Consider the following 27,940-nt stretch of genomic DNA (forward strand, 5'->3'; position numbering starts at 1 on the left):
CCTGCTAATTACTTGCTGGCAAAGTGAGAGGGTAAGAGGCAGAAAAGGAGGAAATAGACTGCAAGTGTCAGATGACATTCTTTTTCTTTCTCTATACAAAATTAAAAGGAGGTTTCTTTTACAATTCTATGTTGCCATGACAACACCTGCTTCCACCTGAACTTAACTTTCTGCAAACCTTGAGCTAACCAATGTGTTTTTCTTATGGAAATGTTTTTCTTAGGCTATGTTAATGAACTATGTATTTACCTTAGACTCTGTCTTTCTTCAAGTTGGTTCAGCCTAAGACTCAGAAGCGATAATGGCTCAACAAACCAGTATGTTTTACTCATGGAAATGTTCTCTTAATCTATGTTTATGAAACTATGTATTTACTTGGAAATCTGCCTTTCTTCAAGATTCACATCAATTGTTTTATGGCCCGGGATGACTCACCTTGTGCCAATGTTATCTCAAAATGCTTGTTGTGGGTGAGTGGCCTGGTGCCACTCTCAGAGTTTTGAGACATTTCCTTTCTCTAATTAGCAGCTTGCTGATAGGTATATAACTTCTTGCTAAATACTAGCAAGGGGGCACTCTTTTGGCCCCCTCTATGTCTATGTCAGAAGCTTTCTCTATCTCTTTTATACTTTAATAGAACTTTATTGCACAAAAGCTCTGAGCAATCAAGCCTCATCACTGGCCCCAGATAGAATCCTGGTGTCATTCACGTCTCATAGTTTTGCCAAGCAGCAACCTTTGAAGAGGGCAATAGAGATATGCATCCTGGTCCTACCTCTCAAATAGAGATGCCCTGAGGATGGAAGAAGAGAAAATACATGTCAAAGCACTGTAAGAGAAGGTTGCAATATCTGAACCATATGTCAAGGGTGAGAGATATAATGTTATTGCCACCAGACTGCATCTCACCAGGGCCTAAGCCTCTGGCAGGGCTTTGGTGGTTAGCAACTGGGAAAAGTCAGTTGGTCAGGTTTGCTATGAAGTGTCATTGCACATCTACAGGGGCAAGGCATCCAACCTCATGGAAAGATGGTTTTGAGAAATTAATGAAGCTTTGATAGAGTAAGGACTCTCATTGTCCAGTATCAGAGTAGGTCTTAGTCAAAGACATGTGCTAGCAACCAAAAGTAATTTCAAAATAATTCAAATTCTCACGCTAATCAAAAACCATGAAGGGGATTCAGAACAACTCATTGAATACCCCTTTGTCTCCTGTGGTTTTTTTGCATCACATTCTACAGGTCTCCAGTGTCTCTCTCCTTAATTTGTCCCCCACACTTCCAACTTTTCCAAGACTTTCAGGCAGAACAGTTCTCTTTTCTCAATATTTCCCTCTCTCCAAGTACTTCATTATGTGTATTGGCTTAGAATGCAGCCTAAATCCTTTCCCTCTGCTTCTCATGTATTCTTGCTGTCTCTTCTTGGTTGTGTATCACAAAAGGCCAAAAATTAGTTTGTCAAACATATGAGAGAGATATTGTAATGTTGAGAATCTGAGAAAATAAAACTCAACTTCTCCTTGCTGCACTGGGAGAGGGAGAAGATTGTTAACATATACACATGAATAATTTTCACCCCATTACATGCCACAACGTGGAAATTCAGTCAATTCTTCATTATAGACAGATGGATCATCAGAATAACTCACTTTCACTCTTTTGTTATTAACTCAATTTCTCTTGTTTTTCACTCCAACTTATAGAAACAGATTTTCCCACAAGAGTTGGAAACAAAAACCCTTGGAAACAATAGCTAATTATCACAAAACCTCCTTGTGGATGTGGTGAGTAAAGGAATAAGCCTGGTGGAAAGGCAGGGGTTCCTCCTGGACTGGTTGTACACGTCATTCTAAAAGATGATCTTTTGTGTGCAGAAGGAACAAGGAAGAGTGGACTAAACCTCTCAGTGCTTCCTATGTCTTCCCTTTGCAATGTAGCTTCTCAATATTTGGCTTGTGGTATGAAATTCCCAAGCTTTAGGAATACCTCTTCAAATAAAAACCCAACCCCAAATTCTAAAGCCAAACATAAATATTTTGGTAACTGATCACACCATTCATTCTTATCTATTGGCAAAGATTCTGGTTGAAAGACAGAAACTGAGTTGAAAGCCCCTTAATGGTGTGGAGAAAACACCTTCATCCTCTCATTTATGGCTCTAAAACACTGGCTACAGAGTTAAAGAAATGTCAACTTCTGTGTATTTTAGAAAGACCCAGGAAGTATACAGTATGACTAGATTTCTTCAAAATCCCACCCAGATTAAGATTGTAAATCATTTTTGTGGTCCTTCTAAACTTACTATTTCATGTAAGTCATGGGATGCCAATAGCAGATGAGATATGCCTTCTGATTATAGATATGGGAAATAGTAGTTTGCATAAATGTATACATGAGAATAACTCAGTGATTCATACCAGTGTTGGCACAATGTCTAAAGCACTTAGCAAAGGCTCTGGCATGTATTAATAAAAAAGCAGGTCAAGCTTAATGGTGATGAAAAGGATATTCATCCTGAATCATCTACCCAAATATCTCACCTACAGACCCCTCCATATACAGTTTTCATACTTTGTTGCTTGTTTTTTTTTTTTTTTTTTATAGTGCCAGAAATTAGATTCATAGAATTTCAAAGCTGGAAGGCACCTCAAAAATCAATTAGTTCAACTTCTTATTTGATAGACTGGGAAACTATCCCTAGAGAAGAAAGACTGGGGAACTACTCCTAGAGAAGAAAGTACCCTCTCTAAGTTTGCACAGCTGGTTAGTGGCAGAACTGGGACTAGTACTTCCTTTTTCCTTGTTTCAGGTGCATCAGTCAGTTCAGTTCAGTCGCTCAGTCGTGTCCGACTCTTTGTGACCCCATGAATCGCAACACGCCAGGCCTCCCTGTCCATCACCAACTCCCGGAGTTCACTGAGACTCATGTCCATCGAGTCAGTGATGCCATCCAGCCATCTCATCCTCTGTCATCCCCTTCTCCTCCTGCCCCCAATCCCTCCCAGCATCAGAGTCTTTTCCTGGTTACTGTTAAATTCAAACACTGGCTATTGGCAGAGTATCCACTATTGAAAAGGCACCAATTGTCCTCCATAACTCCTGTGCTTCAATATATTCTGACCCCTTTCCATTATGAAGCTGATGAAGCCTTAGTAATTAATTAGATCTTCATGTGGCACTATCATTTCTAACCTGCTCCATGATCTTGCATTTTCTCCCTTCATCTTTGGCACCAATTGGAAAAGCTACACAAATTATTTTTTTGGATGAGCTCAGTTAGTTACATCACATCAGTAGAAAGGAAAGACCTCGACTTTTGATTATTTAGTCTACACTCTTAAGAATTTCCTGACTTATACTTTCTAAATGGACTTAGTCTTTAGACCTTACAAGGAAGTAAATCATGCTTATGTGAGTAATGTATTTAGTCAGTGCTCTCCTCCCCCATGGGAAAGAGGCTTGAATTTACCAATCTATGGATCAGTTTAGGATCACATCAACCAATTAGTTTCCAAATCCACTAACCCAAATCTTCTGACTGTGAAAGATTACAACTAGAACGAGAATATGTTAAGAGCTGCCAGATCTCCCACATAACAGTTCTTCAGACTAGTTAAAATAATGCTTTCATTATATTACATTAACTGATAGTAAGATTCCATCTTGTATTTATGCCAGTGAGTTCTAATTCACTTAATTAAGGCACTCACCAGAGTGGTATTATCTATCTTTTTTTTTTTTTTTTTTTTTTTTGGGCCCGGGCGGCGGTGGCTCCGGTCACCCATGGCAAATGCGTCCCGGCCCCTCTGCGCGTCAGGCCAGGGGCTCTGGTATTATCTATCTTAAGAGAGAATTGAATTTATTCAAAGTCAGTTGTAGGCAGTGGGGACACAACTTCAATGGAACTGTAGTTCTGACCTGTCCTTCTTGTCCTTTATGAATATAAACTTAGCTTCCAGAAGGATGATTTAATATATTGAATGTGAACCAGTAAATAGGCTAGTACAGAGGTCTAATACACCATTCACTTACCCTAAAGCAACAGAACAATTTGGAATAGGTTGTTGTCTAGCTTCTGTCCAAGGCATTACTCAGTAAAGTAACTAATTCATTGGTTAATCTGCATCCTGTGAGATCAACTGGATATTCATACAGCCTGGCAATCTTGAGCATATGCTTGGCAGTTTCTTCAGTCATTTTAAAATCATAGTGTCAAAGAGGTACTGGCAAATGGGCAATAGATGGGGTTTCTTTGCCGCTTCTTTTTCCAATCTCATCTCTGAACCAAGGAATCAATGCAAGAATGACACATATGGCAAAGAGATCTGGGCAACTTCCCTATTCATCAAGTCTGCAGAAACAGCCAAACTAGATCCCCAAAGTGGATTTTTGTTTGCAGTAGGGGTGATGAAATGATCTGGGTTGTCTACAAGAAATCAAATAACTGAGGAATTTTCAAAGCTTTAGCTCATCATCCTTGGAGTAAACGTCAAATGTGGCTATTAATTCTAGGCATCATTAGATTTCTGATGAGCCAGATAACATGTCATGTTCAGATCAGAAAATTGCTCATCTATTCCTTTTGGCAGAAAATCTCATCATCATAAGCACTATCATTGTGTACCTACTACGTGGCAGAAACTGTGCATACATGATCTTTTCCGATCCTCACATCAGTCTTGGGAGGCGGGCACTATTATTAAATCCAATTTTCAAATTAAGAAACTGAAGCTCAGAGGGGGTAACAAATTGCCCAAGATTACATGGCAAGTAGAATCAAAACCAGATTCACATTCTACTGTACTCAAACGATGCAAAATTATCCAAGGAGACCAAATAACATTTTCACTGCAGACTTTGCAAGGCAGTGGACTATTTCAAATTCTGAGTTCTAGGAATTTATTTCCCACTTGAGAGAACAGTTTCCTAAGTTTGAGGCTTGGTTCAACAGACAGTTGATGGATGAGGCAGCTACTAGAGAACACGCAAGGGTGGGGGGCAAGCATATTCAGAGTGTGTGCTCCTTGTGTTTTGTCTGGCTGGGTAGGTAGAAATGACTTCCTTAAAAATGTGAAACAAAATAAGCAAATACAAACCATTAAATCACTTTGCTCTTAACTGAAATTTCAGCCGTTAGAGAGATTTTGTTTTAAAACATTGGTCAAAGGAAAAACTATCTACTGAATCAAATTTTTTAAAAAAGTTTCATATCACTGAAACTATCAATGCTTCAAGACCTTTGCTTATAGAAGGGCCATCTGATGGATGTTGAATACTGGAATTTGGATGAAACCAAACCAAGAGCCAAATACCAAGACTGGCCATATTCATTCGCTAAGCCATACTTCATCAACTGAAGCAAAATATTCTCACTGAACTGTGACCTGAACCAAAGTTTGTTGTTATTGTTTTTTTTTTTTTCTTAAACAGTGAATTGATTCAAACTGAAACCAATGTTGTATATTTTCTGAAATGGTTGAACCCAAACTAACACCAAACTTCAAAATATATAATCTTACTATTAAGCCTAACTTAATTGATATACATGTTAGTCCGGTCAATTTCAGGCCTTGATTGATAATGCCACTGAGGTTGCAGAGTTAGAGCCCTACTCTGTGCTCAGAGAGCTCATCTCTGCTTTGGCTGAGCAGTTCAGTCAAGACCCTTGCATCACATTACCCCTTAACTCACCCACAGTCTGAGAGAGTATGAGCAACAGACTGAGGTGCAAGTGTTGTCTGCTTTCGAATACAATAGGATGCACACAGATGTCACTATAATATATGCACGCACCATGCTGTTTCTTAAACACATCACGTATAAACTTCCCTTGGTCTTTGCACATGCTGTTTCCTCTGCCTGAGAGAAAGACTTTACCTCCAAATAATTTGCTCTCTCCCTTTTTTCAGGTCTCTACTCAAATGTGACCTTAATGGAGAATGTTTTCTATGACTACCTTATCAAAAATAACACCCATCATACTTTTCCTCTTCATCTTTATTTATTATAGCATCCAACACCACTTGAAAAATTATACTTTTATTTTTATTTATGGCAGATTTTATTTTCTTAGACTCCAAAATCACTATGGATGGTGACTGCAGCCAGGAAAATAAAAGACGTGTGCTCCTTGGAAGGAAAGCTATGACAAACCTAGATGGCGTATTAAAAAGCAGAGACATCATGTTGCCAGCAAAGATCCATATAGTCAAAGCTATCATTTTTCCAGTAGTATTGTATGAATGTGAAAGTTGGTCCATAAAGAAGACTGAGCACTGAAGAATTGATGCTTTCAAATTGTGGTGTTGGAGAAGACTCTTGAGAGTCTGCTGGACTGCAAGCAAATCAAACCAGTCAATCCTAAAGAAAATCAGTCCTGATTATTCATTGGAAGGACTGATGCTAAAACTGAAGCTCCAATACCTTAGCCACTTGATGTGAAGAGTCAGATTATTGGAAAAGACTCTGATGCTAGGAAGATTGAGGGCAGGAGGAGAAGGGGGTGACAGAGGATGAAATGGTTGGATGGCATCACTGACTCAATGGACATGAGTTTGAGCAAAGTCTGGGAGATAGTGAAGAACAGGGAAGTCTGGATTTCTGCAGTCCATGGAGTCATAAGGAGTCAGACATGACTTAGAAACTGAACAACAGTGACTAACTTTTACTTATTTGTTTTCTCCCACCACTAGAATATAAACTCTATGAGAGGAAACATTGTTTTGTTCACTGCCCTATCCAAAGTTCTTTGAATAGTGCCTAGAATGTGGTAAGTGTTCAATAAATATTTGGGGAAAAAAAGAGATATGACCTAAGATAATATGGCATAATCCAATGAACATAACTCTGGGAGTCAGAAGACCTCAGATTTAATTCAAGCTCTGTCATTAACTTGTGGTCTGGGATGAATCATGTATCCTCTCTGGAGCTGAGTTTCCTCACTGGTAGAATGGGACTGTTTGGTTTTTCTTTACCTAGTTCATGGGGATGTTGTGAGATTCAAGATAAATATGCAAGTTAAATATGCAAGATAAATATATATAAATACATATAAATATGCAAGATAAATATATATAAATATATATATGCAAGTCCTTGGAAAAGTATAAGGTACTAGATTTGTGTGTTTCTCTTCAGACTCCTGAGGTCAGGTCTTCTTACAAGAAGCTGTTTTCACTTGTTCGTGTGCATTCATCTGTGCTAAGTCACTTCAGTCGTGTCTGACTCTTTGTGATCCCGTGGGCTGTAGCCTGCCAGGCTCCTATGTCCATGAGATTCTCCAGGCAAGAATACTGGAGTGGGTTGCAATGCCCTCCTCCAGGGAATCCTGCCAACCCAGGGATCAAACCCACATCCCATGTCTCCTGCATTGGCAGGTGGTTCTTTACTGTTAGTGTTAACTGGGAAGCTCTTGCACTTGTTTCAGTTCAGTTCAGTTCAGTCGCTCAGTCGTGTCTGACTCTTTGTGACCCCATGAACTGAAGCACGCCAGGCCTCCCTGTCCATCACCAACTCCTGGAGTTCGCTCAAACTCATGTCCATCGAGTCAGTGATGCCATCCAGCCATCTCATCCTCTATCGTCCCCTTCTCCTCCTGCCCCCAATCCCTCCCAGCATCAGAGTCTTTTCCAATGAGTGAACTCTTTGCATGAGGTGGCCAAAGTATTGGAGTTTCAGCTTTAGCATCAGTCCTTCCAATGAACACCCAGGACTGATCTCCTTTAGAATTAACTGGTTGCATCTCCTTGCAGTCCAAGGGACTTTTCCAACACCACAGTTCAAAAGCATCAATTCTTTGGTGCTCAGCTTTCTTCACAGTCCAACTCTCGCATCCATACATGACCACTGGAAAAACCATAGCCTTGACTAGATGGACCTTTGTTGGCAAAGTAATGTCTCTGCTTTCCAATATGCTATCTAGGTTGGTCATAACTTTCCTTCCAAGGAGTAAGTGTCTTTTAATTTTATGGCTGCAATCACCATCTGCAGTGATTTTGGAGCCCCCCAAAATAAAGTCTGACACTGTTTCCACTGTTTCCCCATCTATTTCCCATGAAGTGGTGGGACCAGATGCCATGATCTTCGTTTTCTGAATGTTGAGCTTTAAGCCAACTTTTTCACTCTGTCACTTTCATCAAGAGGCTTTTTAGTTCCTCTTCACTTTATGCCATAAGGGCAGTGTCATCTGCATATCTGAGGTTATTGATATTTCTCCCGGCAATCTTGATTCCAGCTTGTGCTTCTTCCAGCCCAGTGTTTCTCATGATGTACTCTGCATAGAAGTTAAATAAGCAGGCTGACAATATACAGCCTTGACGTACTCCTTTTCCTATTTGGAACCAGTCTGTTGTTCCATGTCCAGTTCTAACTGTTGCTTCCTGACCTGCATATAGGTTTCTCAAGAGGCAGGTCAGGTGGTCTGGTATTCCCATCTCTTTCAGAATTTTCCACAGTTTATTGTGATCTACATAATCAAAGGCTTTGGTATAATCAATAAAGCAGAAATAGATGTTTTTCTGGAACTCTCTTGCTTTTTTGATGATCCAGCGGATGTTGACAATTTGATCTCTTGTTTAACCTCTTGCAGTTGTCATGCTGTCTTCTTATATTGCTGAACTAAGTTCCAGGGGACAAAAAGAAAGTAACTTTCTAGTCAATGGGCATGGTCAGGCTTACTCCTTGGCAGAGTGTGCCTAAAATCCAGTCTAACTGAAGCCGGAATCCAAATGGATTCTCTCTGCCAAAACTTGCACTGGTCCTGGAAATGAGCTGCACATTTGAAACAGGGACTCAAAGCAATGACCTATTTGGTCCAGCCAGCTCGTGGACCAGGCTGGAGGCCCCTTAATCCTTCTGGATTTAGGCAATTATCAGTCTCTCAAATGGCCTGTGACAACCAGACCCAAGGAAGTAAGCAGTTGACCTCTTTCCTGGCATCCTGTTCTGCCCTCCTCTGGCTTGCCATGGACATACACTGAACAAGTCATCAGAAGTCACTGGATATCTTGGTGTCCTGGCAGGTATTCGCCAGCTCCAAGCCCAAATCCAATACAGCTAAACAACAAGCTGTTGATGAAGTCTCTGAATTAAATTTATGTGAAAGGTGCTATAGTCTGTACATACAAAGATTCTTATTCATTTTCCATCCATCACCTGGGCATGCCTTTAGGGATTGCAGGCTGGCATGGCTACTTTGATGAAGTAGGAAAACAAATCTGCTTTCCCCCAAAGTTTCAAATGAATCGACTGCACAGCCATTGGCTAATGCCCCAAATGAGACTTAAAACTTCATGCTGCGAGAGATTTTAAAGGCAGTGAGGGTGGACAGGGTGAGTAAAAGCTGAGACTACCTTCTAAATAAAAGAGAAAAAAAGAACATCTAAAGAGTTTTCTAATCCCTGAGGCCTCTGTGATAATTTAAGGGTAAGTTCTGAGATAGGGGACAGGGAACAGGAAATGGACCTCCTCATTTTCTCTGCTTACAGTCCACTCCATTCCAGCTCTGCCTCAACCATTCATCCCTTTGATCTTTTGTTTCTGGGGATGGTGGGAGTAGGGCGGTGATGGTGAAACAAGTCCATTACTGTCCCTAGGAGTCAACTGCAACTTTAAGCCCCTGCTAAGCCTGGGAGGGGCCCTTATTGCTCTGCTTCTGGCTGACCACACTCATGCCTGGCTCAGGGATCTAAATACTTTTGGCACCTCTCCCTCTCAGGAGTCTTATGGCCTAAGCCTGCCCTCCTCCTTCAACCCCAGTTTAAATTGGCACCAAATTTACATTCACAGGTTAGGTTGCTTTAAATATTTTAAATTACAAGAGACAAGCATGCCTGTTGACAAATTGTCAACCAATACTGACAGTGTGTAATCTAGAATGGAAAATGTTCCCTTTAATTCCGCAGTCACCACTTCAGGGGTTAATGCCATAAGTGGTTTGGTATGTTTAGTTCCAGACAATTTTCTATGTACTCAATGTCCAAGCAATTCAACCAGATCATTAAAATTTCCGGGGAAATTCAATTTTGAATTCTGGTAATGTCAGATGCTACAGACCACGGGGATAATTAAGGGAGGTGAAAAAGTCCTGGATGGCATGGCATGGCTTTGAGACCCCTACTGGTGGGTGGCAATGCATGTGTTGGATAGCTAGTTGTTTGTTCATGAATGAGGTTCTTAGACATAAGAGCTTCCCAAGTGGCACAGAGGTAAAGAATCCACCTGTCAATGCATGAGATGAAAGAGACCTGGGTTCGATCCCTGGTCAGGAAAATCCCCTGGAGTAGGAAATGGCAACCTCCTCTGGTATTCTTGCCAGGAATATTCCATGGACAGAGGAGCCTAGCAGGCTACAGTCCATGGGGGTCACAAAGAGTTGAATGCGACTGAGCACACACACACTGAGACATATATGGCACCTATACCTCAGGAAGCTGTATTGAAGCAGCCTAGAGCCTAGGCTGAGTATTCTTAGCTTACTTGGCAAACTCTGGGTTGCGGCTGAAGCCACATCCATGCCAGCCTGAGAGAGAAGACGTCTTGGTAAATGTAAAAGGCCAATGTCTTTAGTGAAATATTGATTTTTTAAATGGGTGCCTCCTACACTGCTACTTACTCTACTTTGGCCCCTCTCCCAGAAATCAAAAGCCTTAGTCAAGTTAGTCAACTTAGTCAAGAGAAAGCTCTTAGTAGATGAGCCTTAGATGCAACCAAGAAAAGTGACATACCTACATAATGGGTTCATGGTTAGGGGTTAACTAAGAGTTTTTACTGTGGAAGGGATTAAGATACGTGAGTCAGAGGTTTTTGGAATGCCTAAAATCTTTACACTCAGTCATTCATCCAGAGTATCCTACAGCCTTTCACCATTAAGCTCTTTGCCCTGCCACCTCCTTACAGATGTCACAAGCTGTTGTCCTCTTTGAGTCACCAGTGAAGAAGCAGAGAAAGGGTAGAGGTCAGGTACTTAGACTGCGATAAAGACTGTGGAAACCTTCAGCAATGGGAGAAAGAAATAGTGGAAGCCAAGAGTTGCACACCCTGATGTATGCTTCTCAGAACTGTGTTCAGTAGAGTCAAACTTTTAGCTTGCTTCCCAGCATTCAATTGTTCACTCCCCACTTCATTTTACCAAGGACCTGAGGAAGTTAGTTATGACAAGTGTTCTATCTTAAAAATTCTGCACAATGGGAAGTGACACCTCTTTCTCCAATCTAAATAACCACCAAGCAGCCCGGTAGGGTTAGGCTTAGGGTTTGTAAAACTTAGGAGGTTAGAAAACTCACTGCTTTAAGAAGTATGTTGTCTTGTTCAGGGAGTTCAGTTAGTTCAGTTGTGCAGTCATATCCGACTCTTTGTGATCCCATGGACTGCAGCACTCCAGGCTTCCATGCCATCCAACCATCTCCTTCTCCTCCTGCCTTTAATCTCTCTTAGCAACAGGATCTTTTCTAATGAGTCAGTTCTTTGCATCAGGTGGCCAAAGTATTGGAGTTTCAGCTTCAGGATCAGTCCTTCGAATGAACATTCAGGACCGATCTCTAGGATTGACTGGTTTGATCTCCTTGCAGTCCAAGGGACTCTCAGGAGTCTTCCCCAGCACCACAGTTAAAAAAAGCATCAATTCTTAGGTGCTCAGCTTTCTTTATGGTCCAACTCTCACATCCATACATGACTACTGGAAAAACCATAGCTTTGACTAGATGGACCTTTGTTGGCAAAGTAATGTCTCTGCTATTTACTATGCTGTCTAGGTTGGTTATAGCTTTTCTTCTAAGGAGCAAGCGTCTTTTAATTTCATGGCTGCAGTCACCATCTGCAGTGATTTTGGAGCCCAAGCAAATAAAGTCTATCATTGTTTCCATTGTTTCCCCATCTATTTGCTATGAAGTGATGGGACCAGATGCCATGATCTTAGTTTTTTGAATGTTGAGTTTTAAGCCAGCCTTTTTACTCTCTCACTTTCTCAAGAGGCTCTTTAGTTCCTGTTTGCTTTCTGTGATAAGTGTGGTGTCATCTGCATATCTGAGGTATTGATATTTCTGCCAGCAATCTTGATTCTGACTTGTGCTTCTTCCAGCCTAGCATTTCACATGATGTACACTGCATACAAGTTAAATAAGCAGGGTGACAATATACAGCCTTGACGTACTCCTTTCCCAATTTGGAACCAGTCTGTTGTTCCATGTCCAGTTCTGCAAACAGATTAAAAGCAGAGACATCACTGCCAGCAAAGGTCCATATAGTCAAAGCTATTGTTTTCCCAGTAATACGAATTTTCCCTTGTTCCTGGAAATCCTAGTCTAATCAGAAGTTCCAAAGATCACTGCAGGTTGCAGTTGATGATGTATAGATCCACTGACTGGCAGAGCTGGGAGGAGCCAAAAATAATGTAATATCCCTAATTTTACCCTAGACCTGAGAACACCAAAGCACATGGTCTCATCAGACCATGGGCATGTCATCCATCTCCTCCTGTGGCTTGTTGTTGTTGTTCAGTCACTCAGTCATGTCCAACTCTGTGACCCCATGGACTGCAGCACGCTAGGCTTCCCTGTCCTTTACCATCTCCTGGAGCTTGCTTAAACTCATGTCCATTGAATCAGTGATGCCATCCAACCATCTCATCCTCTGTCACCCCCTTCTCCTCCTGCCTTGGATCTTTCCCAGCATCAGGGTTTTTTCCAATTAGGTGGCCAAAGTATTGGAGCTTCAGATTTAGCATCAGTCTTTCCAGTGAATATTCAGGGTTGATTTTCTTTAGGATTGACTGGTTTGATCTGCTTGCAGTCCAAGGGACTCTTGAGAGTCTTCTCAAGTATCACAGTTTGAGAGCATCAATTCTTCAGTGCTCAGTCTTCTTTATGGACCAACTCTCACATTCATACAATACTACTGGAAAAATTATAGCTTTGACTATATGGACCTTTGCTGGCAAAGTGATGTCTCTGCTTTTTAATATGCTGTCTAGGTTTGTCATAGCTTTCCTTTCAAGGAGCAAGTGTCTTTTAATTTCCTGGCTGCAGTCACCATCCACAGTGATTTTTGGAGTCCAAGAAAATAATACCTATCACTGCTTCCACTTTTTCCTCTTCTATTTGCCATGATGTGATGGGACTGGAGGCAACTGATGTTATTTTTTTTAATGTTGATTTTCAAGCCAGCTTCTTTACTCTCCTCTTTCACCCTCAATCAAGAGGTTCTTTAGCTCCTGTGGCTACCACTGGCCTATCAGAAGATCAGAAGACTTTGAGTCATTAGAAAAGGTCCTTCTCTTGCCTTGCAGCTTTCAGGTTTTCATTCCTCCAGGAGTTTTGTATTTGTCTTGCTTCCCAGTTCTATCATGAGAAGAAAGTACTTTTATTCAGATTACAACATTGAGGTGGGAGTAGAAAACCTGAGCAACTTTCTAACTGCACCCTTTGCCGTTATCAAATTCCCTTTTGATGTGTCCCCAGTGGAACAAATCATTTTAATCTTGTTAATTGCTAAGAAGATGAGCCTGAGTATGTGTAAGGTTCACATCATGAGGCGATTAATTTATTAATAACACTGTGGCTACCTTCAGTGCCATTAACAAACAGGCCTGGTGTGTGTGCCTTCCTCTAGACATCTCATTAAGTGTTTGATAGAGCTGTTATTAGCATTAATATTACTAATACCTGACACTGGCTGTGTTCCTGGCATCTGAAGATTTACCTTTCATGACATGAAGCAAAGTCAAAAAAATATGCAACAAGCAGAGATAATAAGGCCCAGAGAGGGGCTAGATGTATTATTAGAAACAGTTTGAGTTACTTATATCAGTGCTGTCCAGAATTTAGAATTTCGTAGAAGAGTACAAATCATTTAATTTGCGAATGGCATAGGGTGGTCAGCTTTTATTTTGTTAAAAAAAAATACCTCTGCATGCAAAAATCTCTACCACTTCATTAAACAGTGACACTTTAACTCCAAAAAGGTAGGAAGAACAGAATACATTTAGACTGAATTCAATTCATGAGGAACTCACTGCATTGCCTTGATTCATCTCACTTCAACACAGCCTGGTAGGAACATGATCTGGAAGTGGTCTGCACATTGGCTTTTGGAAAATTCTCATCCGTGTGAAAGCTAACAATCTCAGCCTTATGGAGGCATCTACAATGCCAGTGTGGAGAGATACCGGTTAATTTTCCAGAAGAACAGACAGATATGAGGAAGGGTAGCAAAGTTCTGGGCCAAATAAGTAGGAAGATGGAAGGATGATTCTTTTAATATTTATTTTTATTTTATCATATTTAGCTATGCAAGATCTTAGTTGTGGTCTGCAGGATCTAGTTCCCCCACCATGGATGAAACCAGGCCCCCTGCAATGGGAGTGCAGAGTCTTAGCCACTGGATCACCAGGGAAGTCCCAGAACGATGGTATCTTTCAGTATCTTTATGGGGCATGTGTGCATGTGTGCTCAGTCACTCAGTTGTGTCTGATTCTTTGTGATCCTATGGACTGTAACCCCCCAGGCTCCTCTGTCCATGGGGATTCTCAAGGCAAGAATACTAAAATGGGTTGCCATGCCCTCCTCCAGGAGATCTTCCCGACTCATGGATTGAACCTGTCGCCTACATTGGCAGGCAGATTCTTTACCAGTAGCACCACCTAGGAAGCCCAGACAGGTCTATAGGCCCATGTAACTTTGTCGTCCTCCTCACACAACCCCACCCCACACCCAAGAGGGTCTCTGTTTACTCTATGGCTGCTGCTTCATCTGAGGTTGATGAAGTCTTTTCTGGTAGCTCATTCCTTTTTTACCAGCAAGTTTATTGATGGTGGAGATCTTCTTACCCTGTTCCGGTTCACCCTGTTCCCTCTTCCCTGTCTGGTCACTGGTTCGGCAAGATTAGCTCAGGACTGTGTTTTCCCTACAGCTGTGCATTATATTACATGAATATCACCAAGGAGTGCTTCACACTAGGGTCTGTTAGCAAGAACCCTAGGTCACTTCACTGATTGTCCATGGCTCTCTAGCTATATGCTTTTTCTCTAATAGACCAATTTGTCCATTTGTCATAAACAAGATTGCCCTTGATCCAGAAACCCTTTCAGAGTGGATGTATCTATGGTCCGGAGGCTGCTTCTAAACATAATTGCTGTCCTCCATTAGATATTGCTGTAGCTGCAGTATCAAGGTCAAAAGGAGGAGAGAAAGGGGGAGTTCAAACAGAGGAAAGAGCCAGAGCATTGGAAGGAAAAAACGTGGTTGATGCAGAAGGGCCCACTCTTCCAAGCATTCTCTCCCCCTCACTCTGTACCCCCACCAAGCAGCACTGTGGGCTAGACAGACCTGAATTCACACCCCATATCTGTCACTTATTAGTTGCATGACCTTTGAGCAATTTTCTTAACCCTTCTGAACTTTGGTTTCCTACAGTTTTAAATTTGGGAGGATGCTTATGTACATTAGATGAGAACATACAGATAAAGTAGCATTCAATAAATGGTAGTTACTGCAATCCCTTGGGCTTCCCTGGTGGCTCAGTGGTAAAGAATTCGTCTGCAATGCAGGAGACACAGGTTTGATCCCTGGGTCGGGGAAGAGGGCACGGCAACCCACTCCAATATTCTTGCCTGGAGAATCCCCATGGACAGAGGAGCCTGCTGGGCTGCAGTACATAGGGTCACAAAGAGTTGGACACGGCTGAAGCAACTGAGCATGCGCAAACGTATTGCAATTCCTTAAAGTAACTCTGTGGAGCTCTCTTTTGCTATTTAATGAAACCCTTACTGCCCTGTTGGGCATAGTTGGATAATCTTCTTAGCTAGGCATGCCTATCAGAAAACAAGCCAGTATCTTTAGGGAGGTGAAATATCTATATACCCAGGCTGCCAATGACAGGCAGGCAGCCATCTTCAGCCTACATAGAGAAGAGCTCACTGTAAGATGCTCTAGGCCACACTGCATCCTGGGGAAGCCAGGCTGAAAGCTTCTGAAACCACTTTGGGGAATATGCATCTTCACTAGGGCAAAGCGAAGATCACAAGTGTATCTGTTTCTTACCTATATCTGGCATATGGTGTTTTAAAAAATAATTAATTTTATATCAGGGTATAATTGTCATACATTATATTAGTTTCAGGTATACAACATAATGATCAATATTTGCATGTATTATGAAGTGATCACCACAATAAATCTAGTTAACATCCATCACCATACACAGTCAGTCAGTTAGTCAGTTCAGTCGCTCAGTCGTGTCCTACTCTTTGCGACCCCACGAATCATAGCACGCCAGGCTTCCCTGTCCATCACCATCTCCCGGAGTTTACTCAAACTCATGTCCATCGAGTCGGTGATGCCATCCAGCCATCTCATCCTCTGTTGTCCCCTTCTCCTCCTGCCCCCAATCCCTCCCAGCATCAGTCTTTTCCAATGAGTGAAATCTTTGCATGAGGTGGCCACATTACTGGAGTTTCAGCTTTAGCATCAGTCCTTCCAATTAACACCCAGGACTGATCTCCTTTAGAATGGACTGGTTGGATCTCCTTGCAGTCCAAGGGACTCTCAAGAGTCTTCTCCAACACCACAGTTCAAAAGCATCATTTCTTCAGCACTCAGCTTTCTTCACAGTCCAACTCTCGCATCCATACATGACCACTGGAAAAACCATAGCCTTGACTAGACGGACCTTTGTTGGCAAAGTAATATCTCTGCTTTTGAATATGCTATCTAGGTTGGTCATAACTTTCCTTCCAAGGAGTAAGCGTCTTTTAATTTCATGGCTGCAATCACCATCTTCAGTGATTTTGGAGCCCAAAAAAATAAAGTCTGACATTGTTTCCACTGTTTCCCCATATATTTCCCATGAAGTGATGGGACCAGATGCCATGACCTTCATTTTCTGAATGTTGAGCTTTAAGCCAACTTTTTCACTCTCCTCTTTCACTTTCATCAAGAGGCTTTTTAGTTCCTCTTCACTTTCTGCCATAAGGGTGCTGTCATCTGCATATCTGAGGTTATTGATATTTCTCCCGGCAATCTTAATTCCAGCTTGTGCTTCTTCCAGCCCAGCGTTTCTCATGATGTACTCTGCATATAAGCTAAATAAGCAGGGTGACAATATACAGCCTTGACGTACTCACAAAATTTTTTCTTGTGATGAGAACTTTTAAGATCTACTCTCTTGCTGCTGCTGCTGCTGCTGCTGCTAGGTTGCTTCAGTCGTGTCCGACTCTGTGTGACCCCATAGACGGCAGCCCACCAGGCTCCCCCATCCCTGGGATTCTCCAGGCAAGAACACTGGAGTGGGTTGCCATTTCCTTCTCCAATGCATGAAAGTGAAAACTTTGTGAAAGTGAAGTCGCTCAGTTATGTCTGACTCTTCGCGACCCCATGGACTGCAGCCCACCAGGCTCTTCCATCCATGGGATTTTCCAGGGAAGAGTACTGGAGTGGGGTGCCATTGCCTTCTCCGAGTTCTACTCTCTTAGCAACTTTCAAATATGGCATATTTTAATCCTGACAGTAGTGTAAGATAAGCATTACACCCCCAGTTTACCATTAGAGAAAGAGGCACAGATTAGTTTCATATGCTACTGTGACCTTATTGATGCCATGCTCTACCTATTACATTAGCTTTGTGATAAGGTTCATGTCCACCATATCTAGTTATATCCACCCTTGCATGTGTGTGGATCAGGAGGTAAGGTACTTCTCTATGGGCAAAACTCCAAGATGAATGCTTTGCTTTGCTGTGCTGTGCTGTGCTTAGTCACTCAGTTGTGTTCGACTCTTTGTAACCCCACGGACTATAGCCCACCAGGCTCCTCTGTCCATGGGGATTCTCCAGGCAAGAATACTGGACTGGGTTGCCATGCCCTCCTCCAGGGGATCTTCCCAACCCAGGGATCAAACCCAGGTCTCCCACATTGCAGTTGGATTATTTACCTTCTGAGCCAACAGGGAAGCCCAAGAATACTGGATTGGGTAGCCTATCCCTTTTCAAGGGGATCTTCCTGACCCAGGAATCAAACTGGCGTCTGCTGCATGGCAGGCAGATTCTTTACCAGATGAGCTATCAAAGAAGCCCCAAGAATAAAGAGGCACAAAACTACAGACATAAACACTGGTAGAGACAATGTTTTGTATTTACCAAATCCTGTTTAATTTTCCTCTTTTGGGGCTCACAGTAAGGTTACATCTCCCACCCTTCCTGCAGTTAGATGGCACCCATGTGACTGCTTTTTTTGTCAATGGATACAGAAGAAATGATGGAAACTGCTCACTAGACTGGTCCTTAAAATAGTTCACGGGAATCTTCAGCCCTGTCTTCCCCTGTCGTAGAGAGCTTTGGAGACTCATGTTGAGATGTTGCCGTCACAAAATGAAAAGAGCTTGGATTCTCAAGTTGCCCAAGTTGGAGAAGAATGCCTGACGACTCTCATCAGATTTTATGTCCATATGATATGAACTTAGTTGTGCCAAGTCATTGAGATGCCAGAGTCTATTTGTTATTGTCTCATAGCTGATCTTATCCTGACTAATGTATATATCAATCATATATAGTTAGAAAATAAAGAGTAGGTAAAGAAAGAGGTGACAGGGGAAATGGTCTGGCCTGTCACATGTGGGGGAATAGATGAATGACAACATGGATGAGACATGTAATACAGGTTGGGGAGCAAGTGCCCAGGGTTTGTGAAGATCACAACAACCTGAGGACACCTGACCTGCTAAGATTCCTGTTTCAGGTAAGAAGAAACCTCATCTTTAGCTCTTACTGAAGCTGCTCCCCCATCCAGAAAGACAGAGCAATGCTGGGAGAGAAAGTTCCCAATTTCTCAGATTAGGCTTATGTGTTAATTGCGTTCTAGTTGAGCAGATGCTGATATTGGGCAACCCCTTGAGCTAAAAGCCATTTTGCAGATCATTTAGTGTATTTGCCCTTAAATCTTCCTTAGGAGAAAGGAATTTTTCAGTTTTATGTCCTCAGTTTCAGTTCAGTTGCTCAGTTGTGTCTGACACTTTGTGACCCCATGGACTGCAGCACGCCAGGCTTGTCCATCACCAACTCCCAGAGCTTACTCAAACTCATGCCCATCGAGTTGGGGATGCCATCCAACCATCTCATCCTCTGTCGTTCCCTTCTCCACCCACCTTCAATCTTTCTCAGCATCAGAGTCTTTTCCAATGAGTCAGTTATTTGAATCAGGTGGCCAAAGTATTGGAGCTTCAGCTTTAGCATCAGTCCTTCCAATGAATATTCAGGACTGATTTCCTTTAGGATGAACTTGTGGGATCTCCTTGCATTCCATGGGACTCTCAAGAGTCTTCTCCAACACCACAGTTCAAAAGCATCAATTCTTTGGTGCTCAGCTTTCTTTATAGTCCAACTCTCACATCCATACATGACTACTGGAAAAACCATAGCCTTGACTAGACGGACCTTTGTTGGCAAAGTAATGTCTCTGCTTTTGAATATGCTGTCTAGGTTGGTCCTAACTTTCCTTCCAAGGAGTAAGCGTCTTTTAATTTCATGGCTGCAATCACCATCTGCAGTGATTTTGGAGCCCAAAAGAATAAAGTCAGCCACTGTTTCCACTGTTTCCCCATCTACTTGCCATGAAGTGATGGGACCAGATGCCATGATCTTAATTTTCTGAATGTTGAGTTTTTTTTTTTTTTTTTTGAATGTTGAGTTTTAAGCCAACTTTTTCACTCTCCACTTTCACTTTCATCAAGAGGCTCTATAGTTCTTCACTTTCTGCCATAAGGGTGGTGTCATCTGCATATCTGAAGTTATTGATATTTCTCCCAGCAATCTTGATTCCAGCTTGTGCTTCTTCCAGCCCAGCGTTTCTCATGATGTACTCTGCATGTAAGTTAAATAAGCAGGGTGACAATATACAGCCTTGACATATCCCTTTCCCTATTTGGAACCAGTCTGTTGTTCCATGTCCAGTTCTAACTGTTGCTCCCTGACCTGCATACAGGTTTCTCAAGAGACAGGTCAGGTGGTCTGGTATTCCCATCTCTTTCAGAATTTTCCACAGTTTATTGTGATCTACACAGTCAAAGGCTTTGGCATAATCAATAAAGCAGAAATAGATGTTTTTCTGGAACTCTCTTGCTTTTTTAATGATCCAGCAGATGTTGGCGATTTGATCTCTGGTTCCTCTACCTTTTCTAAAACCAGCTTGAACATCTGGAAGTTCATGGTTCACGTATTGCTGAAGTCTGGCTTGGAGAACTTTGAGCATCACTTTACTAGCGTGTGAAATGAGTGCAATTGTGCGGTAGTTTGAGCATTCTTTGGCATTGCCTTTCTTTGGGATTGGAATGAAAACTGATCTTTTCCAGTCCTGTGGCCACTGATGAGTTTTCCAAATTTGCTGGCATATTGAGTGCAACACTTTGACAGTATCATTTTTTAGGATTTGAAATAGCTCAACTGGAATTCCATCATCTCCACTAACTTTGTTCGTAGTGATGCTTCCTAAGGCCCACTTGACTTTACATTCCAAGATGTCTGGCTCTTGGTGAGTGATCACACCATCATGATAATCATGAAGATCTTTTTTGTACAGTTCTTCTGTGTATTCTTGCCACCTCTTCTCAATATCTTCTGCTTCTGTTAGATCCATACCTAAGAATAGACAAAAAGATGTCTCATCTGGCTGGGCCCCATGAACTAACTCATTCAGCTTGTTATCTTGATCAGAGGTCCCAAATGTTACATCAGAAAGTGGTTTCTACATGCCATGCCAGGTATGCACATCTAACCCTCAAACTGCCAAAGATCTACTCTGGAGCAGCTGTCTGTGTCTTCCTCTCAGCCTGGGCCATTGTCTGCCAACAATCCAGGCTGTCCCTTTAAAGTTCCCCTAAAGCCCATGTGCTGCCGTTTCAGAGCATTTCCTTTTGTGCTGTTGTCAGTAGAAATGGGGAATGCCTATAACCCATTCTGGCTAATTGCCTCCACCAAGCTTTGCTTCTTCCCTAGACTGCTCAGTTAACTGCCTTTCATTAACCTAGGAAAACTTCCCTTTTTGGAAAGCCTCCCTTGGTGAGTATTCTGAGCCTGACAACAGCTGTATTCCTTCCAATGTCTAAGGAAGTCATTGAACATTTTACACCTTCTTGACGAAATCTGAAGAGGAAGTGAATTCTCAGCTAGGTTCGGCTATCCACAGTCTCCCAGTGGACTGTACAGTGGCTTGAGGAAAACCTCATCAGGGCCTACTACAACCACACTGCCTTGCCAAAGTACACAAGGCCAACCACTGAGCTCTGCCACCAGCAGAGTCAGAGCAATGGAGGGCAGAGTGCAATGGAACGACAGGGCTTCCCTGACTTGACAAGTCAGGTGACCAGGCCTCAGGCCAGGCAGCTCTGTGCCACGCAGGAGTCATTGCAGCCAAGTGAGTACACTAGTTTCCATGCAGCCATGCTCAATGCAGAGTGGCCCTCCAAGAATTGCCTTAGTTTCATATCCTAAAAGAGGTGCTGAAATTAAATAGAAAGAGTGAAAAAATGAGAAAGGGAGATGGGCAGAGAGAAATGAGAGAGAGAGAGTAGCGGGTAGGGAAGGCGAAATGAAATAAAAGGGAGTAAACCTTGCCTCTGAATGTTTCTGGGCCATGACAATGAGCCGTGTTGGGACCATATCTGCACATAGCTAGGCAACAAGGATGTGTGTACATGGTTAATTTGGAGCTTTGGAACTATGGCAGGAACTTAAGAACCAGGCAGGCTCTCCCTACCCTGGTATGCATTTTCCTGCTATCTAAACATACACAAAAGGACTTTAGGACAGTTCCAAGGAAACATAACAGCTATGAAGTCACAGAATCCAAGTGGATGTAAAGAAAGACTTAGGTAATTTCCTTCATGTAGGTTAGTACCCCAACCCAGGCATGGAACCCTGGATTTCTTCAAGTCCCACTGTTCTTCCTATTGGCCCAAATTGCTATCGGGCTCCACCTTGGGGCCAGCCACAGTCTTCTTCCTCTGGAGCAGCTTTGTGGAGCTCTGATATCTCATTGAGGTTTCAGGAAAAACACCAGACTCCAGCAATTCACGATCCACCACACAATACAGCAGGGGAGACTTTAAGGCCTACGTGATGAAGAACTGTGTTGGTTGTGGTGTCACTGAAAGGAAGTAGCAGGTACATCTTCAATGGTTAGAGATGAAATAAACACATTCTCTGAAGACCTGAGGGCAGGGGAGGTGGAGCAGGTGTGGGTTTTTCCCTTAGATCCCTTTCAGCTCTGAAATTCTATGATTAATGCTATCATTTAAAAACTATTTTATTTAGAAAAACTTAAACTTGGCTTCCTTAACCTCGTGCCCTGCACGATAAGGGCATATTTCCACTATTTAGCTTCCCGGTAGTAGTCTGTTTGAGAAGGCTGTGTGTGTGTGTGTGTGTGTGTGTGTGCGCGCCGGCACATGGGCATGTCTCTATAAATTGTGTCTATTTCTTTCCAAAGAAAAAAGATACATGAAGATTTATAGAGACCCACCTAAAGGTGACCCTCATCCCAACCCCCTTCAACCCACTCACTGAGATAGGCTCAAACTCTAGGGATTCCTGAAGCCAGGGCGAACAGTACACACTTGAAATTGCTCCTTATGTTGCTTTCCTTCTTTTATAAGCACTGTCAACAAAGCCACTTTCAGACTGAAAGTGTCTGAAATAAACAAGTGAGCAAAACAGAATGAATGAAAGAGGGCAATGACTTTGAAAAACTGAGTTGTATTTAAACCACCTCAGACAGATGTCACAGCACCCCTATTTTTAAAATGTCTTGAGAAATACCCTTAATTATTGTTTGTAAGTGCTCCTCTTTGGTTGACTTCTATTCCTCATGCTAATGACCTCTTGGTTTGTGGGTGATGATGTAGTTGATAATGAGCGGGCTGTCCTGGGTGAGGCACTATGGGGTATACAAAAAGGAAATCCTCTGAGATGTGGTCACCTTCTCTATTTGATGGAGAATCTGCGTGCATTTTGGACAGCTCAGAGCCCCAGTCTGATGGAATGACAGGCCAGGCTAATAAGAACTAGGAAGGGGATCCCCTGAGGTGTGTGACACATGCCCAGGAAGTGTTCAGAACCATCTTCATTCTCCCTATTTCTGAGTAGTCCTACAGGAGTCCTCAAGATTCAGAGCATTTCTTCATTTCCTGGATACTTTAGAGATTCTTGGCATCGCTAAAGAAAAAACCAAACCAGAAAGCGGCCACTTTCTCCACCTTGTTTGTTCAGTTCAGTTCAGTTGCTCAGTTGTGTCTGACTCTTTGCAACCCCATGAATCGCAGCATGCCAGGCCTCCCTGTCCATCACCAACTCCCGGATCACCCAAAATCATGTGCATCGAGTTGGTGATGCCATCCAGCCATCTCATCCTCTGTCGTCCTGTTCTCCTTCTGCCCCCAATCCCTCCCAGCATCAGGGTCTTTTCCAATGAGTCAACTCTTCGCATGAGGTGGCCAAAGTATTGGAGTTTCAGCTTCAGCATCAGTACTTCTAATGAACACCCAGGAGTGATCTCCTTTAGGATGGACTGGTTGGATCTCCTTGCAGTCCAAGGGACTCTCAAGAGTCTTCTCCAGCACCATGGTTCAAAAGCATCAATTCTTCGGTGCTCAGCTTTCTTTATCCAACTCTCACATCCATACATGACTACTGGAAAAACCATAGCTTTGACTAGACGGACCTTTGTTGGCAAAGTGATATCTCTATTTTTTAATATGCTATCGAGGTTAGTCATAACTTTCCTTCCAAGGAGTAAGCGTCTTTTAATTTTATGGCTGCAATCACTATCTGCAGTGATTTTGGAGCCCCCCAAAATAAAGTCTGACACTGTTTCCACCGTTTCCCCATCTATTTCCCATGAAGTGATGGGACCAGATGCCATGATCTTCGTTTTCTGAATGTTGAGCTTTAAGCCAACTTTTCACTCTCGTCTTTCACCTTCATCAAGAGGCTTTTTAGTTTCTCTTCACTTTCTGCCATAAGGGTGGTGTCATCTGCATATCTGAAGTTATTGATATTTCTCCCGGCAATCTTGATTCCAGCTTGTGCTTCCTTATGGCTTATTTTCAGTTCTCTGCATGTGGCTTGGGGCTCCCTTTCTATAAATGCTCTGCATCTTAGAGAAAATGTGGATTCTTGTTTGAATGATATGCCATGTGTTTCCACTTAGCATGTGGCAGTCAACCTATGATTCTCATGCCATCTTACTGATGGTGAAAGCTGTGTGGATTGGGACCTGCTAGTAACATTTCTGAGAAGGGGTGATGGGAGCATTAGTTTGTCTAGCAGCATCCAAGCTGGGACATACTGTGAAAACAAAAGAAAGTGTAAATATCTAGACACACACACACACACACCGATCCATAAGGTTCTGGGCTTTTCTAACCTCTCCTCCTTAGCACCCCTCCCACACACACACGCAGAAACAGCCACAGCAGCAAAGCTTGGCTTGGCCTCTGAGATGGACCCAAATAAGAGCTCTTGGGCTCACATCTGGAATAGCAAACCTCAGCATTAAAGAAGCTAGAGTCTTCTTAACTCCACTGCTCTTGCACAGATGTTCTTCCAGGCAAAGTAATCCCTAGATAAAAATAGGGGTATTAGGTTCCTCTTGTTAATGTTCTTCCTCATTTCCTGACTTGCCTGACCTCACTGCCACACCCCACCACAGCAATCACCTGTCCTCCACCTGCTTTCTCTCTGGTGGTTCCTGCAGAGGCTGGCCTTTCCTCTAGTTCCTCCTGCCTGGTGCAGCTGTGCAGGTCAGGGTGCAAACCTGGATGGAAAACATCAGCAAAAGCTGGGAGGGCTGTTTGTGCTTCTGTGCCTTGTCCAGACTCTCCTCTGTGATCGATCACCCACCGGGCTTTCACTGAAAGAGGCATGGTGGCTGGTGCAAAGAAGGAGGGGATAGGTTCTGAGCTCAAGAATCTTACAATAGAACTGGGGAGGAAGCAGCAGACACATGAGAGATAGAAAAACTGGGTATAATGGTGGAGAGAATTGGAAGCAACCTCATTCTTGCTGAAAGAGCTGAGAGGCAATGGAAGCTTCCAGGTGAGCCAGAAGAGTCTGGGAAGACTTTGTATATGAGGTGAGCACTGACCTAGTATCCAGCGATGCTCACCATGGAGCCACCCACTAAGATGGGTTGGTTATCACATGGGTTGGGGTTTGGAGTTGGGATGGGGGGGAGGTGGGTGGGGGTGAAACCATCATGTAGAACTCTTCTAACTACAGTCCTCCTGTGGTTCTTTTCCTCCCTAGCCCAGCCTTCTACGTCTCCAGCTACCCTTCCAGGTATCATCTCCTTGAACTTGGAAAATTCCAGCAGCAGCTGGAAGCCAGGCATTGGCTGCGAGAACAACATTGGCTGGATTTCAAGTTGCATTCAGACCTTCACAGAGGGAAATATGTTGTGCTCTGGCTCCTTCTAATCAAGACCACGTGCTCTAGGCCCCATGGAGACATAACTGGTGGAGTACTTTCTCTGATAGTTCATCTTGGGGATTCAAAAGCAAATACAAACTCAAGGTGGTATGGAATGGATGCTGGCTGCCTGGGCTTAAAAGCAATGCCCCTGGGTTCCCAAGGGGATCACTTATCCTCTGAAGGGGAAAAGCTGCCTCTCTGAGGGGAGAAGCTGCAAAGGGCACAGGATTCTGACATTTCTCTCTCCTCCCCTGAGAAATACAGGAGCTTCTTGTATGAAGAGCAAGAGGAAACTAGCCTGGGATCCACTTCAAAAAGCCTCCAGGGGACACTGAATGACAAGCTGGGCATTTCTGCCAACAACTGCTGGCCAGAGGAGGCCCAGGAAAGGGCAGGTGTTCATTGTAGACAGCTCTGGTGTGGTAGGAATCTAGGGACCTGGGCTGTAACCCCGATGGAGCCATACATTCCTTGTGTGATCTGGGAGCAGGCTCCTCTTCACCCTGCTTCTTTCTCCCACCTACCCTGGGCCCTAGGATTCAAAATGAGGGAACCACCTCCTCTTTTAATGGCTTTGGCTGTTCTGAAATTCTGGGATTCAAGGTTCAGCTCTTTAGATGGTGGTCAATACTTGAGGGAAAGCACCTCTGAGAGAGTTTGTGTGTGTGCATGCTCATTTGTGTCCAACTCTTTGCGACCTCATGGACTCTAGCCCGCCAGGCTCCTCTGTCCATGGGATTCTCCAGGCAGGAGTACTGGAGTGGGTTGCAGTGCCCTCCTCTAGAGGATCTTCCTGACCTAGGGATCAAATCCGCATCTCTTGTGTCTCCTGCACTGTAGTTGGATTCTTTACCACTGTGCTGCCTGGGAAGCCCAGAGAGTTCTTACCTCCTTCGAATTATACCTTATTTGCAAAGTCAATGTCCAGAGATGTAGGCCCATCCCCAGTTGGATTTGCATGAAGAGAAGCACCAAATCACACAGCCCTCTTGCTTCCATCAGGCAGCACTATATTTATGTTCTCTGTAAGGGCTTTGGAAAGACCTATAGGAATGGAGAGGCTTCCCAGGTGGCGCTAGTGGTAAAGAACCTGCCTGCCAAGGCAGGAGATACAAGAAATGTGGATTCAATCCCTGGGGTCAGGAAGATCCCCGGGAGAAGGAAATGGCAACCCACTCAAGTATTCTTGCCTGGAGAATCCCATAGATTGGGGAGCCTGGTGGGGTACATTCCATAGGGTTGCACAGAGTCAAATATGACTTAGTGACTTAGCACACATGCATGAATATAGGAATGGAGAGCCTATGGTCCTGTGCTCATCTATTTCCGTTAATTCGACCCCTTTGTCATCATTTAGTTTCTCTGTTAGCTGAAGTTTTTCATGCTATGATTTGCAGGAGACATGGGGTCTAATCCTAGCTCACCTCTTACCTAAACTTTCGACCTTGGCAGTAGCCATTTAATCCCTGTTTGCACTAGGTTATGAACCACGCAAGAAAAATGGTCTTAATGGTTTCACAGTTATACTTGGAAGGAAGGGCAGGAGAGAGGGAGAAAGGGCAGGTAGAATGAAGTAGGGTGGGGAAAGGAATGGAGAAGAGAGGGAGTGGGTTGTTTTTTAGTTAAAAACTATCACTGAGCTTGATCACCACCATATTCTCTAGACTTGACTCTGAGTGACTTTTAGCTGTTTTCTAAAATAAAATCCACCCTCAAAGGACAAAGATGTATCACCACTGAAGATATTCAGAAGAATGTGCCACAGGCTCTGAATTCAATTACTAAAGAGGAGTTCCAAAAAATGTTATGAGCAATGGCAACATCACTGCAACAAATGTACAGGGATTTAGCCTCCCAAGGTGCTAGTCCAAAGGGGACACTATTTCCTTGGATGTGCGTGTCCTAATATACTTGTGAAAAAGCAACAGTCACATTACATTATGGTCATATTTCAAATTATTGCCTATTTCCTCCCCTCTCATTCTCAAGGGGGATTGGCAACATCTAGTTGCCAAGTTTTGTAGGGAGCAGCTGAAAGCCATGTGGGATTTTTACCCTACCTTGTTCTGTACCTATGGCTATTAGTTTTCCTTCACTGTACATGCAATAAAATTGTATCATACAAAATTCACACTTGTATAATACTTTATGCCTCAGGCCCATGTGGCTCAAGTGGTAAAGAATCCTCCTACAATGCAGGAGATGAGGGTTTGGGTTCGGTCCCTGGGACAAGAAGATCCTCTGGAGAAGGAAACGGCAATCCACTTCAGTATTCTTTCCTGGGAAGTCCCATGGACAGAGGAGCCTGGCGGGCTATGGTCCATGGGATCGCAAACAGCTGGACAAAACTTAGCAACTAAACACATACATACACACACATAATGCTTTATGTTTTTCAAGGCAATTTTGTATCAGATGGTATCTCCTAGAATGAAGGAACCCCATTTGATTTAGTTTTGAATATTCAAACCCTAGAACAATGCCTCACCCAC

The 27,940-nt window shown here is 43.0% G+C and overlaps 1 protein-coding gene across 1 annotated transcript in view; it reads left to right on the forward strand.

The window, feature by feature from the left end:
- The window catches only part of GUCY2F (guanylate cyclase 2F, retinal), a 150,198-nt gene extending 122,620 nt beyond the window's left edge, over positions 1–27,578 (forward strand). Inside the window, exon 20 of the mRNA XM_027535057.1 lies at positions 25,284–27,578. The gene's annotated coding sequence lies outside the window, so the exon portion shown is untranslated. The remainder of the gene's footprint in view (positions 1–25,283) is intronic.
- Positions 27,579–27,940: the final 362 nt, after the last annotated feature.

This window comes from Bos indicus x Bos taurus, chromosome X, assembly GCF_003369695.1.
Source record: "Bos indicus x Bos taurus breed Angus x Brahman F1 hybrid chromosome X, Bos_hybrid_MaternalHap_v2.0, whole genome shotgun sequence".
Taxonomy (NCBI): domain Eukaryota; kingdom Metazoa; phylum Chordata; class Mammalia; order Artiodactyla; family Bovidae; genus Bos; species Bos indicus x Bos taurus.